This window comes from Triticum urartu, chromosome 3A, assembly GCF_056163025.1.
Source record: "Triticum urartu cultivar PI428250 chromosome 3A, HENAU_Tu73, whole genome shotgun sequence".
In the NCBI taxonomy this organism is placed as follows: Eukaryota; Viridiplantae; Streptophyta; class Magnoliopsida; order Poales; family Poaceae; genus Triticum; species Triticum urartu.
Window position 1 is genome coordinate 276,707,972 of NC_141875.1, and position 16,945 is coordinate 276,724,916.

Genomic DNA, 16,945 nt, shown 5'->3' on the forward strand with positions numbered 1-16,945 from the left:
CATCGCCATTTCAAGTTTCCGAGGGAAAGTAAACATGATGCATGGACATTATGCAATGACAGGCAAGACTAAGCTAGGGCTTTGACAACTCACCCCCATTAAACAAGAATCTCATCCCGAGATTCAAGCGTAGGGTAAGATGAAGGGGGAAGACAAACTAACATAATCTTCACGATCCAGGTTGCACTTCATAAAGGCATCGATTCGATCACTATCTTTGTCTCGTCGTCTTGCTCTGTGAACTCTAGCCAACATGAAAATGAGAGGAAAAGGAAACTCTAGAAGGTCAATCTTCTCGAAGATCGAACAACTCAGGATGAACTCACGGAATGAGACATAGCAACATCTATTGAGCTGAGACACGAACCACACATCTAGAGGGATGGGGTGGAACAGATAACGAGGGTTCACTAGGTAGACAACAATTCCACACCTAGGAGGGTGGTGAACGGTTGTCAACATAGCGGGGATTTGAGTTGCCATGATACCATAATGAGACACCTTAGAGAAGGATGACTCATAGAATTATCCCTTAAGTGGCAAAAAGAATTACTTTTGATTCAGAGATCAATAAAATTCTCTATACCATCCTAGGGAAAATCTCGAGCAATCGTTTGAAGGAGTTCAAAAGAATGACATACTCTGACTAGAATGGATGATGTGGACTACCTTGTTGAAGACAACGTAATGGATGATCTATACTTATCATCGGAAATGGAGGGAACATGTGGTAGGATGGCACAACGGCAGTGCAAGATGGGAATAAAATGCAAATGCTGGGAATGATTCTAGTAACTGGGAAGAAACCCAATAGTAGAGAGTGAGTCCACTGTTTGAAAAGGTTATAACATAACCGAGGAAACTAGGAAGAAAATCCCAATTAATGCCAACGATAAAACCTAGTGCTTGCGCATGCTCTCAAGAACTTGAGCATTTCCATATTCATCAAGGTTTTACCAATATCCGTGTCAAGAATCCTGGCAACACAACATACTACCATGATGAATAGTGATGGACGATGCAGATGCAAAGGAAGATAACATCTTCTCAGATTTCACCTTAGCGAGGCGAAGGAAACAAAATCTGGATGATCGACCGAGAGACATTTAGCACTCCGCTTCTAATGTTCGCCTTGATGTACTAGCGTAACCCATTTGATATGGTTTAGTATCTTGAACATCAAGTAGAAGGTCGGACTTCGGGAGCGCAAGAATCCATAAGGAATAACTATGAAAGTAAATCCTACGGAATCCTTATGGGGAGGTGGCCAACTTCCTGAATCAAGATACTACAATAATAGGTCTTCCAGATGGGTGTGTTGGCCACGACATCCACTTCACCGGGTTATAGAGAGACCAATATTATAGTTCTTGGGAAACGTTCCAACCATCATATCTGCCTGAGATTCAGATCTGGTTAGTGTCAGGATATTCCAGACTCATCCAGTCTAGAGAGAAAAATGAAAGTTTGCAACACAAATCAACGCGATGGCATTGCGAGATTCTCGGGAGATGAACTACGATAGCAAGCTCCAAAACATGAGCTGGTTCTGCTACATACATGTGAACATGTTGTCCAAGACAAGCATGACCGCATAGTAGTCTTACAACGAAACACTACCGAGTTCTGATTGGGAACCATCATTGCGGAGAGTGAAGTCTTGCGCATGTACCTTTGGGTCCTTAAGGATTAGCACTTAAGAACTTCTTTTCCTTGAACAAATCAATCAGTGGCTTGGTGTGCTAGGAACACATATGGAGTGGAGGCGGCCAACCTATCAAACCATAGAGCACTTCGCACGTGCATGACTAACTTGGGATGATTCCAGAGGAGGCAAAATAAACTTTCTCGAATTCATGGCGGCAACTTGCATCGAATGCACATGAATTAGAGGAAGTCACTTCTTTCATCCAAACATATGCTTCATGGGTTAGCACAAATATAATGCCTATGTAAATTTCCAACACTAGCTTGATGTTCAACACGAATCATGGAGGATATAGAATGCCGTTGATGGGCTCAACAACAATTCATCAAGGTTTCCATATAGATGGGATTCCACAATTAAGTGAACACGGTGATAGCATTGGTCAAACCAAAAGATGTAATGGAGTATGCTCGAGGGATCAACCACGAGTAAGACAACATTACGAACATCGTTGGTTCTGCTTTGATTTGAGGATAGCCCATACACAAATAATGATTTGGGTAAGACAATAGGTCCAACAATTAATCACTTAGGTCAATTGATGAATATATCATCTTTCTTCAACACACACACACACAGAAGATATCCCTTAGAGATGAACTAAGTTAAGCAAAGCTTTTACCTTCCAACTCTCCAAGTTGTTGTCTAGATCAACCAACTAGCTCAGGGATATCCAACACAGATTCTTGGAGAAGGGGTGATTTATAAGAAAATCAACTTGATCACGAGCTCAACATAACATTCAGGGAACAACCTGGTGATACTTCCGAGAAGATAATCATAAAATCACGAACCACCGATATGTTATTAAGCCCAAGAATAATCTTGCTCTTCAGGCAAGACAATATGGTCAAAAGAGCGAGGAATTAACATAATCCAAACTCATTGATCGGAGAGTGCACTAGGAAATATGTACTAGGTAGCACGATCAATCATAGGATGATGATTCAGTAACCAACACGCTAAGAATGAAATTATCGTCCATTAACCACCAAGCAACATGGTTGCTAGGAGTATTGTTTTCACATATCACGGTTCATCACTTGCCGGTATTCCAGTTGCAACAACACGAAACCGAGGAATGAATGATGATGGCGAGAAGTATCACTGCATCAAGAATTGTCCATTAACCACCAAGCAACAAGGTTGCTAGGAGTATTGATTTCACACATCATGGTTCATTTTCCGGTATTCCAGTTGCAACAACACGGAACCAAGGAACGAATGATGATGGAGAGAAGTATCACTGCATCAAGAATTCATAAGAGTTGGTGCAATTCTCATGACAAGCAACAGGGTTGCTAGGAGTATTGATTTCACACATCATAGTTCACTTGCCGGTATTCCGGTTGCAACAACACGGAACCGAGGAACGAATGATGATGGTGAGAAGTATCACTACATCAAGAATTCATAAGAGTTGGTGCAATTCTCATGACATTTCTGACATCAAGAGGGCAATACTTCAGGGTAGAACAGAATCAAAAGATGGATTGGCATTTTGATCTGCGGAAAACAACTGCTTTGACCCAATCCTAGATATGGATGAGGTACTAGAGTTTGTTTCTCCTAGTCATTCTGAAATAGAACGGCTCGACGGACCTCAAGAATAAGAGACACTGACGAACACGATGGCACAACTATTCCTGACTATCACTTGATAGACGGAGGTCAGGATACAACTAAAGAGGGACAACTCAAAGGAACATATAACTTTCTAAGTTGTGGATGCATAGACTAGTATGTCGAACCAAGTTCAACATGTTTCTTCGGTATAACCCACACAGAAAAGGAAGGATTGGCAGATTCACAATGTAGAATGGAGAACTCATTAGGAGCGCTCTGGTTGTGATCCTTTGGTTCAAGAGAACTCCTACCATATTGGTTTCTGGTATTGGAAGAACGATGTACCACGGACCTCGAGGACTATCGCAAATGTTACTAATATCCTAAAGGAACGAGCAACACTACAAACAGGAATTAAGTAGAGTGAATCTTGGGTTCAAGGACCCAGGAATGGAATACCTACTAACTAAATGGCATCACGGGATGCTTCGAGAATAATGGCCAGAATCATCACACGGAGGATACAAAGCATTGCTAGATTACTGAGTGGTTCTCTAAGACATCTAGGGTCATAATAATATCTCCAACATATATGTCGAGGCAATAGAGTACCTCAACTCACCGATTAGTGTGGTTGACTTGTCCTAAAGGGACATCGGGAACGGAAAGAAAGGATGTGCGAATGCATCAGACTATTTAGAAACCTGGGATGACTCGGACAGCAACACGGCTGTAAACCCTTAGAAAAATATTTTATACATTCACAAGGATTTCCATAGTCACTCAACAACATCATATCAAGGTTTGGGTTCAACTGACAACATACTAAAGTAGTAGAAACTGAACTGAGGCCTGGAACCAACAATCCTAAGAGTCTACAGATTAGTAACATGTGAACCTGATAGAGAGATGAGATCCTAGTCCTTAACCCACGTAGGAAAGAAGATGATGACTCAGATCAGAAGGGCATAAGGTAAAGGAGTAAAAAGAGCCTTATGTCCCTTCCTACAATCAATTCCCCTACATATAACTAAAGCATATCTAGACTCAACTTCGACCAGTTTGGCTTGGTAATCCTACAGGCAGTCACGCTCTGATACCAAAGCTGTCAGGACCCCGATCCTAAGCCACATTGATATAGCATGTAACGTATCATATCGCTTTGCGGCCTCACGCACGGTATTCCCACGGGTGCCACCTTACTTGCCCGGGACCGTTTGCGCCTTTTCGCTCATGTATATGATAATTTTGCTAGCATCCATATGACAGAGAACCCGGGCCGACATAACTAGTTGTGAACCCAAAGTGGCACTAACTTATAGGGACAGGCATACATGACCCAGCAACGAACGTGTCGGTCATGAGCGAGTGAATTCGGGCTGTAGCAACTGGGCTAGCAGGACTCCAGGATTCCAGGCTGTAGCAGGCTAACAGGACTCCGAAAGACACTACGTGACATTTCCCCGAAGGGACAGACACAGGATCGAAGAAGGACACATGCCGGCCATTCTAAGTGTTCCGGAGCAGTAGCAATTGGGCTAACAGGACTTCGGTAAACCGGGCTGTAGCAGACTACCATGGCTCAGTGGAAGCACTAGACTACATTTCCTCATAAGAGAGGCTCCCAAGGATAGACAACTATGTTGTCGGATCCCACACATATCAAGCATTTCAAATCATACACATAATATGCTCGATATGTACAAATACAACATGGCATCACAACAAAACTCTACAACTCAAAGTGTTTATCCATTAGGCTCCGAGGAGCCAAGTATTAAAAACATGGGTCTCATGACCGCACATACAAAGCATACAAGCAACAAGCACATGCGGAAGCTTAACTTGCCTGAGTACAGACAACTACAAATGAAAAAGGTTGAGAAGCCTGACTATCTACAAGATCCTGCCGAGGGCACAAGATCGTAGCTGAGGTAAAAAGCTAAACGTCGAAGTCCATGCGGAACTACTAGCGATACTGAAGTCTCTCTCCAAAACATAAATTAAGCAAACGTGAGTACAAATGTACCCAGCAAGATTTACATCAAAACTAACTACCTATGCATCAGTATCAGCAAAGACGCGGTGGGGTTTAACTACAGCAAGCCAGCTTTCACTCAGTGGCTATCCTGCACTACATCGGCAAGTAACTCTTTTGAGGTGGCGCACACAAGTCCACATATTCACCATATCAATACACCACTATGGATCCGCTCCCGTCTCCCTACGAGAACACCATCCATAGCACTCATGCTTATCTCGCGCATTTTAAAGTATCCACTTTCACTTGTCTACGAACTGTACAGGCAACCCAGAGGTCCTTTACCACAGACACGGCTATTCAAATAGATCATTTATAACCCTGCAGGGCTGTACTTCTTCACACATGCTCTCGCCACTTACCACCATGTACACGTCGTGTATCTCGGCAACCATCAAGCGGAAGCCTAGCGAGGGAGTTGGCCACGACCTGACTAACCACACAAGTCTCTAGTCCAGGTTTATCGCCTATTCGGGTTCCATCCGCGAGGAGATCCGGCCGGGGTTTCGCTCACAGCCCCAAACGATGTGTGCAGGGTTCCCGAGACACCAAACTGGTGCCCCTAGGGTCAGCGCTACGCACGGCCTCCAACACATATCCTACAAACTCCAGAAACTAGTCGCAACTCCTGGAGAGAGATCAAGGTGGTTAATAAGTCGAGAGGGTCCATTTGTTTTGGGCCCAATGCATGGTAGTAGCTGTTCATTGATCACAAACACAGAACTCAGTTCCTAAGGATGACTTCAATGAAACAACCCACCATGTACTCCTACATGGCCTCCCATCAATACCTTTACCAAATCATGTTCACACACTTAGCTCTCAGCAGTAGGACATGTTCACACACCTCCAATTCATCCCCGATGAATCAGACCTGACTCAACTCTAAGCAGTAGCAGGCATGACAAACAAGGATGAATGAGTAGGCACATCAGGGCTCAAACAACTCCTACTCATGCTAGTGGGTTTCATCTATTTACTGTGGCAATGACAGGACATGCAGAGGAAAGGGGTTCAACTACCGCAGCAGGTAACAGTTGAATCGTTGTTGTCCTAATGCAGTAAAAGAGAAAAGAAGCGAGAGAGTGGGATTGTATCGAAATGAACAAGGGGGGTTTGCTTGCATGGCACTTCTGAAGATATTATAGCTCTTCATCGATGTCATCGAACTCATCGTCGGAACCACGTCTACTGAGAGGGGAAAAATACTGGCAACAGAGAAGGAAAACACAATTAATGCAATGCAACAATATGATGCATGATCATGACATGGTAATATGAGTGTGTTGGGCAAATGCAACTACAACCAGCTGGGTTTGAGTCATTTTGAACCAAAGGTTCAATCCCAAACTCAACTTATGAATTCAAATAGTGCATTATCATGTTTTGCACTAAACAGCAAGGTTAAGTTGCTTAAACATGCATGAAACTAGTACATATGGAAAGATTGTATTTTTCTGATCATTTTTCATATATTACTTATTTCATTTAGAGTTACGGTTTATTTTATATGATTTTTAGAAGTTAAGGATATTTTCTAAAATATATAAATCATTTCTGATTTATTTAAAATTCCAGAAAAGCTTTATTGTGTCAGCATACGTCGGCACTCGGTCGGCGGTCAACTGGGTCAAACATGGCAAGTGGGGTCCAACGGTCAGTGACACGGGTGCTAATCTCGCATTGACTCATAATTTGACCCTCCACGGGGCCCACTGTCAATGCCTGAAGGCGGCAAATCAGTGGAGTTATCCCCCTGATGGCCATGCCATGTCGGCGTGGTTACGCCGGCGATGACCCAACGCGACGGCGATCGCCAGCCGGCCGTTTCCGGCCACGGCTGGTCGCTTGGTTAGGTATGTTTGAGAGCCCACAGTGCGGGGAATCCAGTGGTGGTCGTGGGGATGCCGGGGACGGCGTGTAGCGGCAGCGGCGGCCAGCATATGCCGCGGCGGAGCTCGGTGGTGTGCGGGTGCTGCGCTAGGGCTCGCTACCGAGCTGCCTGTGCTGCACGACAGCGCCAGGGGTGCTCTAGGGCACGCCCGTCGCACGATGGAAGTGAACGCAGCACGGGGAGCACGCGTGCTGCGGCAATGGCGGAGCCGAGCTTCAGCTCGTGCGGCAAGGGAGCTAGAGGGCACGGGAGGATAGGGGAGAAGGGGAAGTCGATGCGGTGGCTCACAATGGACACGTAGAGCAGATCAGCGGACTCAGGGATGCACGGACGGCATCATGGCATCGGCGGCGATCTCGGCGACCAGAGGGAGAAGAAGAGGTCGGGGATGGCGCTCCGAGGGCCTTCCGGTCGCGTGGATTCGTGGAGATGGCATTGTGATCGATTGCGGAGCTCGTGGACCGGTCCAAGAGGCGAGGGGGAGGCAGTGGATGTGGGAGTGCTCGTCGGCGCGCTCCTGAGCCTCTCAAGAAAGAGGGGGAGAGAGTGCCAGAGGAGGGGGAGAGCTCGAGGGAGAGCCAGACGGCTGTGGGGGTCGCGTGGCGACGTCCAGGGGGTCGGGGAGGGAGGCAGGCAGATAGGAGGTGGCATCCACTGCGTCGCGGGCGACACGCCTCTCCCAGTAGGCAGAGGTAGACGAGGAGGAGGAGGAGGAGGTGGGCTGGACAAGCGAGCTGGGCCAGCTGGGCTGCCAGGTAAGCCAGGTGGGTTCTAGCCCTTTTCTATTTTTGTTTCTGTTTTCTAATTCTTCTGTAGCTTCAGGTCTTTGTTAAAATATCTAGACATTCTCAAAAATCATGAAACTACTCATGGCTACTATTTATAATATATCCAACAGTAAACATTTAAGTTTATGATTATTTGGACATTTAAAATATTTTATAACATTTAAATGTCCAAATGCAAATAACATATGATTTAATCTAGTGACCTTATGATGTCCTAAAAAAGTGTGCACCATTTTTGTTAGAGGTTCTAGTCCAAGGCAAAGATTATGAACATTTTAGAAGGGCATTTCAGGTTCATTGAAAAAGATTTTGGTAACCCTAGTTGAATTAAGAGGGTGCTAGGGGTTCTGTCATCCCCATTTCAAGTTTCCAAGGGAAAGTAAACATGATGCATGGAGATTATGTAATAACATGCAAGACTAAGCTAGGGCTGTGACACCCTCGGTACGGGCAAGTCGTCCGAAACTGTGGATGTGCAGTCAACACCTTTATTGGGAGAGGCCATGGCGGTGGTCACTGCGCTGGCTTCTACCAAGGCCCCGGTGGCCTCGCAGGATGCGGCCAAGGGTCATGATCTTGGTTCTGACAGACTTTCGGACAAGCCGGATGGTGAGCGGGCTGCTAAGTGGGCGCGCAAAAAGAGAAGATGATTTGTTACCATTGCGGTGAGCAAGGCCATTTTATTGCAGAGTGTAATACGGAGTTGTGTGACATGTGTCTAAAGCCCGTTCATGAATCGGGTGTGTGTCCAGTGATGATGCACCCATTACCGACGGTGACCATGTATGGGGTGTGCTGTGAGGACTTGATGTTCTTTGAGTCACCCGCGCCGTCTGTAATTCCGAATTCACCACAGACTTGACTACAGGGTTGGTCAAGGTCACGAGGGGCTACTTATCTGAGGCACGAGTTATGCAACGTCTGAATGAGATCGCTCCCGGGAACTCTCATTGGTAGCTTATCCGACTACATGATAATTTGTACAAGGTTGATTTTCCGTCAGTGGAAGAGCTGAAGAAACTCCTTAAGTTTGGTATAGCTCGAGTGCCTCGTACCGAATGTATTCTTGAGTTTGATTCTTGGAAGCAAACAGAGCCCAAAGGCACACCTTTGTCTCAAGTCTGGGTTTGATTTTCAGGGGCACCCTCCAAGCCTCTCAGTGATGCTAGGGTGGCTTGTAGTCTTGGGTCTTTGATCGGAAAGACCGAGCGAGTGGATATGTAGTTTACTCTGGCTCATGGGGTGGTCAGGTTACTTGTCAGTGTTTTATTTAGTGAGCATATTTCGGATGTGGTTAGGTGGATGCATGATGGAATGGTTTTCAAAGTAGAGATTGAATTAGAGGAAGCTAAGATGTTTTAGGAAGCAGTACTGGGTGGAGGTGATGTGGACATGTCTGATAAAGATGATGATACGGGCAATAGGGAGAACAATAGTGGAGATGGAGCATGTAAGGGTTCTGATGTGGCTGCAAGTCGACCCAATCTGCAGGCGCCGGAAAGGGGTTTAGAGCCAACTTCGTCCCCACCTATTCACACTCTGAGGTTTGGGTCCTTTGGAACACCGACTTCCACACCTCCTCGACTGTGGAGTGACTGTGTCGATAGTGATGATGCTGCAGAGCACAATTTTCCACCCATTCCGATGTATCCTATTAATGAGGTGCCACTTGTCTTGTCGCTGAAGTGTAGATCGGCCTCGTCAGGAGTGGCGCGCGCCACGACTTCAAAGCGCACGACAACAGCTGAGCAGGAGGCCATGGCAGCGCCACTACCGGTGCCTGATCAGCCGGGGGTCGGCTGCAGGCCGACGGCCCGTGCTTGCAGGTGTCCGAAGCGGGCTGCCGAGGGGTCGCCACGCGTGACTGGGCTTGTGGCCCCGGCGTGTCCCGAGCCCCAGTCTGCGCTCACATACCACAGGGGTGTGCCAAAGGGGTCTTCGCCGCTGGCGGTTCCAGGGCAGGCGGCTCTAGACTCGGCCACGAGATCACCTCAGGCGCGATCTTCACCGGCTTCGTCAGGAGGTCGTCGGACGGCCATGGGTCCTGCGGGTGGGGGGGGGGTGGACCAGGAGGCACCAGGCCGCCGACCCCTCCTTCTCTTAGTCACATCACGACGGACGGCACTACGGAGGTGGTGCAGATCCCGCGGTCTACTGAGGAGGTGATTTCGTTTGGCGGCCACCCGAACCCGGTACCCTCTAGCAGTCACGTTTGTACTCAAGTTCAAGACCAGCCAGATGCCGATGACTTTCATCTTGGGCGCGCGATGAGAGCCGCGAAGCTTAGGGACGTCGAGGCCCAGACAAGTATGTCGGTTAATAAGCAATGTTCTATTCTGCATTTTTCTGAACATGAGATTATGAGTAGAGCCAACGACATAGGAGTCTCGCTCGGGACAAATTGGGTAGAAATTGTTAAATCAGTTAATGACATTTTAGACCTAGAGGCTGAGAGAGCCTCTGAGTTGATCCGACAGTTAGCGGCGGTTAAACCTATGTTAGATGTCGATATTCATAATTTGAGTGTCCCCTCACTTGAGACTTTTTGCGATGAGATGATGCCCTCATCGGAGGTCGATGAGGAGGTAGGAGGGGTAGAGACTACACTGTCATGTGAGGATATATCTAGTTTGGAGAGGTCACCGGAAAACATTGTTCCTGAAGCGGGCATGACAGTGTTGAACAAACCTAAACGACCCTAGAAGAGGAAGCTCTATCTAGCGTCGGCAGTCCGTAGGAGTGCGAGAGTGAAACTCAAGAAAAAATTCCATGATGAAATATGAAAGGGATCTTTTGGAATAGCAGAGGTCTGGCAGACTTGGTTAAGCAACGGTTCCTTGCTGAAACAACTATAGAGGATAAATTAGAGTTTATAGCTCTACTTGAGACTGGTAGAGATAACTTCACACTATAATTTCTAGGCTCACTTACAGCGGGAATAGCCTTTGATTGGCACTGCCTTCCGCCAAGAGGGTGATCCGGTGGGATTCTCTTGGGAGTGAAGTGTGAGACTCTTGAGGTTATAAATGTAGTATGAGGAGAATGTACGGTGAAGTTCAGGGCTAGGTCCAAATTGGATGGGTTCCGTTGGGCCTTAGTGTAAGTTTATGGTGCTGCCCAACCAGAGTTTAAGCCAGAGTTCTTAGCAAATCTAGTACGGATTTGTGGAGATGAAAGACTGCCAATTTTGGTAGGAGTCGATTTTAATATCATAAGTAGGAAGGAAGAAAAGAACAATGATCGTTTTGATGGACGGTGGTCTTTTATGTTAATTATGATCATTGAGAGTCTTGATCTTAGGGAGATAGATCTTTCAGGAAGAAAATTTACCTGGGCAAATTTTCTTCCTACTCCTACGTACGAGAAGCTTGATAGGGTACTTGCGAGTGTGGAATGGGAACAGAAATACCCCGTAGTATAAGTGCACATGATGCAAAGGGCGATCTCGGACCACACACCCCTGTTAGTTTATTTGGGTGGAGCCACGCATATTGTCAATAAAAATATTTTCTCATTCGAACTCAGTTGGTTCCAAAAATAAAATTTCATTGAGATGGTGGCAAGAGAGTAGGCTAAACTAGTGAATGGCACATCTAACATGGAATGCTGGCAGAACAAAATCAGACACCTAAGACAATTCTTGAGGGGTTGGGCCAGAAATGAGAGTGGAATCTATAAAAAAGAGAGGGCGATGCTTCTCCAGTTAATTCAGACACTAGATATACGGGCAGAAACGAACTTGCTGGACCATACTGAGCAAGCTTGCAAGTTGGAGGCCGAGGCCAAATTACATATGTTACTTAGAGAAGAAGAAATGAAGTGGGCATTGCATGCCAAAATTCCTAAGGTGGCAAAAGGGTGACAATACACAATTTTTCCATATGATTGCGAATGTCAAGCATAGGAGAAAAAATCATTCAGCTTGAACAGGATGAGGAAACAGTTCTTGGACATGAGAATTTCTAGATGTATATTTCCAACTATTACAAACAGTTGTTTGGACCTCCGATAGATAATGCCGTGACTCTGGATGAGAGTGTAGTGGTAGATATCCCTTAGTTCCAGTCAAAGGAGAATGAGATCATGTCTGCTCCTTTCACTTAGAAGGAGGTGTTTGAGGCGATAGATCAAATGAAACCAAAGAAGGCACCGGGACCAGATGGGTTCCCGACAGAATTTTATAAGAAATGTTGGCATATCGTGAAAGACGATCTTATGCCGATGTTTCATGATATTTTTAATGGGCATCTTCAACTATTTCATTTGAATTTTGGCACGATCACTCTTCTCCCTAAAAAGGAGGAGGCTATCTGCATCGAGCAATTCAGGCCCATCTGCTTATTGAATGTTAGTTTCCAAATCTTTACAAAAGTGGCCACCAACAGGCTGACAAAGGTGGCACACTCGGTGGTGCAACCAAGTCAGACTGCCTTCATGCCTGCAAGACACATCCTAGAAGGGGTAGTTGTCTTACATGAAACCTTACATGAAATCCACTCGAAGAAACTCGATGGAGTAATATTCAAAGTGGATTTTGAAAAGGTTTATGATAAAGTTAAGTGGCCTTTACTACAACAAGCTATGCGCATGAAAGGTTTCAATGAGACCTGGAGGAATCATGTGGATTCCTTTGTCCAGAAAGGCAGTGTTGGAATAAAGGTGAATGATGATATTGGACATTATTTTCAAACGCATAAAGGCCTAAGGCAGGGTGACCCAATGTCCCCGATACTGTTTAATATTGTGGTTGACATGTTGATAGTACTCATAGGTCGGGCCAAGGAAAAGGGGCTGGTTGGTGGACTAGTCCCTCATATGGTGGATGGGGGGTTCTCCATATTACAATATGCGGATGACACAATATTATTTATGGAACATGACCTTGCACAAGCTTGAAATATGAAACTCCTCCTATGCCTTTTTGAGCAATTGTCGGGGCTGAAGATCAATTTCCACAAAAGTGAACTCTTCTGTTTTGGAATGGCCAAGGATGACCAAGAAGATTACAAGAACCTGTTCGGTTTTGAACTAGGATCTCTCCTCTTTAGCTATCTTGGCATTCCAATCCATTATAGGAAATTGACTAATAAAGAATGGAAATGTATCGAGGATCGATCCGAGAAGAAACTTAGCTGCTGGAAGGGTATGCTTATGTCATATGGAGTACAAGTAGTATTAATTAATTCAGTACTAACGAGCATGCTGATGTTCCTCCTGTCTTTTTTCAAAATACCGAAAGGGGTACACAAGAGAATTGACTTTTATCGATCTTGATTCTTCTGCTAATCAGACAAGGCTAAGACAAAATATCGTCTCGCAAGATGGGATATTATTTGTCGACCAAAGGACCAGGGGGTCTTGGGATTGAAAAGCTCGAGGTGAAAAATAAGTGCTTGTTGAGTAAATGGCTATATCGATTATCGCTGCATTCCGAAGGAATGTGGGCCCAGATTCTTTGCAACAAGTATTTACACTCCAAAACTCTAGCCCAGGTTACCGTAAACCAAATGATTCACCATTTTGGAAGGGACACATGAGAGTGAAAGATACTTTCTTCCATAGGGTGAAGTTTAGTGTTGGGGACGGCTCAATAATAATGTTTTGGGAGGATACGTGGTTAGGTGATACACCGCTAGCTCTCCAGTATCCTTCTCTGTATAATATTGATCAACGCAAGGAATAGTACGTGGCAACGGTGATGCAGATGGTACCCTTGAATATCAAGTTCAGGCGATCTCTAGTTGGGGAACGCTGGACTTCTTGGCTACACTTAGTCAGGAGGCTGATGGAGGTGCACCTTTCTGATGAGGAGGATTCTTTTAGGTGGAAGCTCACGAATGGTGGCTTGTTCACGGTCAAGTCCATGTATTTAGATCTCATCAACTCTGGCCCAATCCCGTGATCGCTCCATATTTGGAGAGTTAAAGTGCCCTTACGAATTAAGATATTTATGTGGTTTGTTCACAAACAAGTGATCCTAACCAAAGATAACTTATTGAGGCGGAGATGGGTAGGTAGCTCGAGGTGTTATTTTTGTGATCAGGTTACAACACCTATTTCTTGATTGTTCTCTTGCGAAGTTACTTTGGCGGTAGGTGCATGTAGCCTTTAAAATTTCACCTCCTAATAGCATAGAAGCGTTGTTTGGGACGTGGCTTGATGGAGTGAATGTTCGTATCACGTGTAATATCCGGATCGGAATATGCGCAGTTATTTGGGCTATATGGAATTGTAGGAATGACATGATTTTTAACAGAAAACCTATAACTAATTTCTTGCAGGTCATATTCCGGGCTACGGCATGGATCTGTACGTGGTCATTACTCACTCCTACGGCCTCCAGGGAGCTGCTGGCTACTAGGTGCAACCGATGGGAGATGGCAGGACAGGTTTTTTTCAACCGGTTGGATGGTGATCATTGCATAGGGTAGGTCCTTAGTGGATCCTCATCCAGCCGGATTTGGCTTTGAGACTTGTACTCTTTATTTTTTCCTTTGCTCCTTTTGTGAGCAGTACTTTGCAATTCAGACTTTCTTACAGTTGGTTTTTTAATAAAGTGGCTGCATGCATCTCTCTGATGCAGAGGCCGGGGGATGACCTCCTTTTCCAAAAAAGAGAGCCTAAGCTTAGGGATGCCCAAAAGGCACCCCAAGGTAATATTCAAGGACAACCAAGAGCCTAACCTTGGGGATTCCCCGGAAGGCATCCCCTCTTTCGTCTTCGTCTATCGGTGACTTTACTTGAGGCTATATTTTTATTCACCACATGATATGTGTTTTGCTTGGAGCATTTTGTATGGTTTGAGTCTTTGCTTTTTAGTTTTCCACAATCATCCTTGATGTACACACCTTTTGAGAGAGATACGCATGAATCGTGATCTATTAGAATACCCTTTGTGCTTCACTTATATCATTTGAGCTAGGCAATTTTTCTCTAGTGCTTCACTTATATCTTTTTAGAGCACGGCAGTGGTTTTATTTTATAGAAATTTATGAACTCCCGTGCTTCACTTATATTATTTTGAGAGTCTCTAAACAGCATGTTAATTTTCTTTGGTTATAAATTTAGTCCTAATATGATAGGCGTCCAAGAGGGATATAATAAAAACTTTCATATAAGGTGCATTGAATACTATGAGAAGTTTGATTCCTTGTGATTGTTTTGAGATATGAAGATGGTGATATTAGAGTCATGCTAGTAAGTAACTATGAATTTGAGAAATACTTGTGTTAAAGTTTGTGATTCCCGTAACATGCACGTATGGTGAACCGTTATATGATGAAGTCGGAGCATGATTTATTTATTGATTGTCTTCCTTATGAGTGGTCGTCGGGAACAAGCGATGGTCTTTTCCTACCAATCTATAGCCCTAGGAGCATGCACTTAGTACTTAGTTCCGATAACTAATAGATTTTTGCAATAAGTATATGAGTTCTTTATGACTAATGTTGAGTCCATGGATTATATGCACTCTCACCCTTCCAAATTGCTAGCCTCTCTTGTGTCGCGCAACTTTCGCTGGTACCATAAACCCACCATATACCTTCCTCAAAACAGCCACCATACCTACCTATTATGGGATTTCCATAGCCATTCTGAGATATATTGCCATGCAACTTTCCACCATTCCATTTATTATGACACGCTCCATCATTGTCATATTGCTATGCATGATCATGTAGTTGACATCGTATTTGTGGCAAATACACCATTCATAAATCTTTCATACCTGTCACTCTTGATTTGTTGCACATCCCGGTACACTGCTAGAGGCATTCACATAGAGTCATTTTTTTCTCTATGTATAGAGTTGCAATTCTTGTGTTGTAAGTAAATAAAAGTGTGATGATCTTCATTATTAGAGCATTGTCCCATGTGAGGAAACGATGATGGAGACAATGATTCCCGCACAAGTCAGGATGAGACTTTGGACGAATAAAAAAAGAGGCCAAAAAAATGAGAGAAGTCCCAAATAAAATAAATAAATAAATAAATGAGAGAAAAGAGAGAAGGAGCAATGCTACTATCCTTTTACCACACTTGTGCTTCAAAGTAGCACCATGATCTTCATGATAAGAGAGTCTCCTATATTGTCACTTACATATACTCGTGGGTATTTTTCATTACAGAACTTGGCTTGCATATTCCAATGATGGGCTTCCTCAAATTGCCCTAGGTCTTCATGAGCAAGCAAGTTGGATGCACACCCACTTATTTTCTTTTTGAGATTTCATAAACTTATAGCTTTAGTGCATCCGTTGCATGGCAATCCCTACTCACTCGCATTGATATCTATTGATGGGCATCTCCATAGCCCGTTAATATGCCTAGTTGATGTGAGACTGTCTCCTTTTTGTTGTCACATCCCTAGTTCTGGTATGACCTAGGCTAGCCCTGTTGTGAGCATCATGTTTAAATTTAATTTAAATTTGAAATGGGGATTTGTGAAACCCTCAGAAGTCATTTCTGGAAATGACCCAGATAAAAATTGCTCCAAAAAGGTCCAAGAAAATGTTCATGTTGCTCTCTGAAAATATTGGTCAGAGGTAAAATTCAAACCAATATTTTGAGGACCTCATAAATATTTATTTTGGCCATTTGGAATTAATGCATTAATTATTTGTGTTGGATATATATATGTTATATATTTTATATATGTCCAAAAATTCTGAAATTTGGTGAGGGTCTTTGGAATAATCCCTTAGGTCCCTGCAAAAATTGTCAGAAGAAAATAAAATGATTTAGTGTAATTATTAAATAAGAAAACAAATGTCAAAAAATAGAAAATAAAACAAAAATAGAAAAGAACCTTACCTGGACTTACCTGCGGCCTTGCACTGTGCGGCCCAGCAGGCCGGCCCAGCCAGTCGTCCCCTTCCTCGCGCCAGGAGGACAGGGGCATGCGCCCGACGCACGCGGCCACCTCCTGCCTCTCTGCTTCCTCCCGC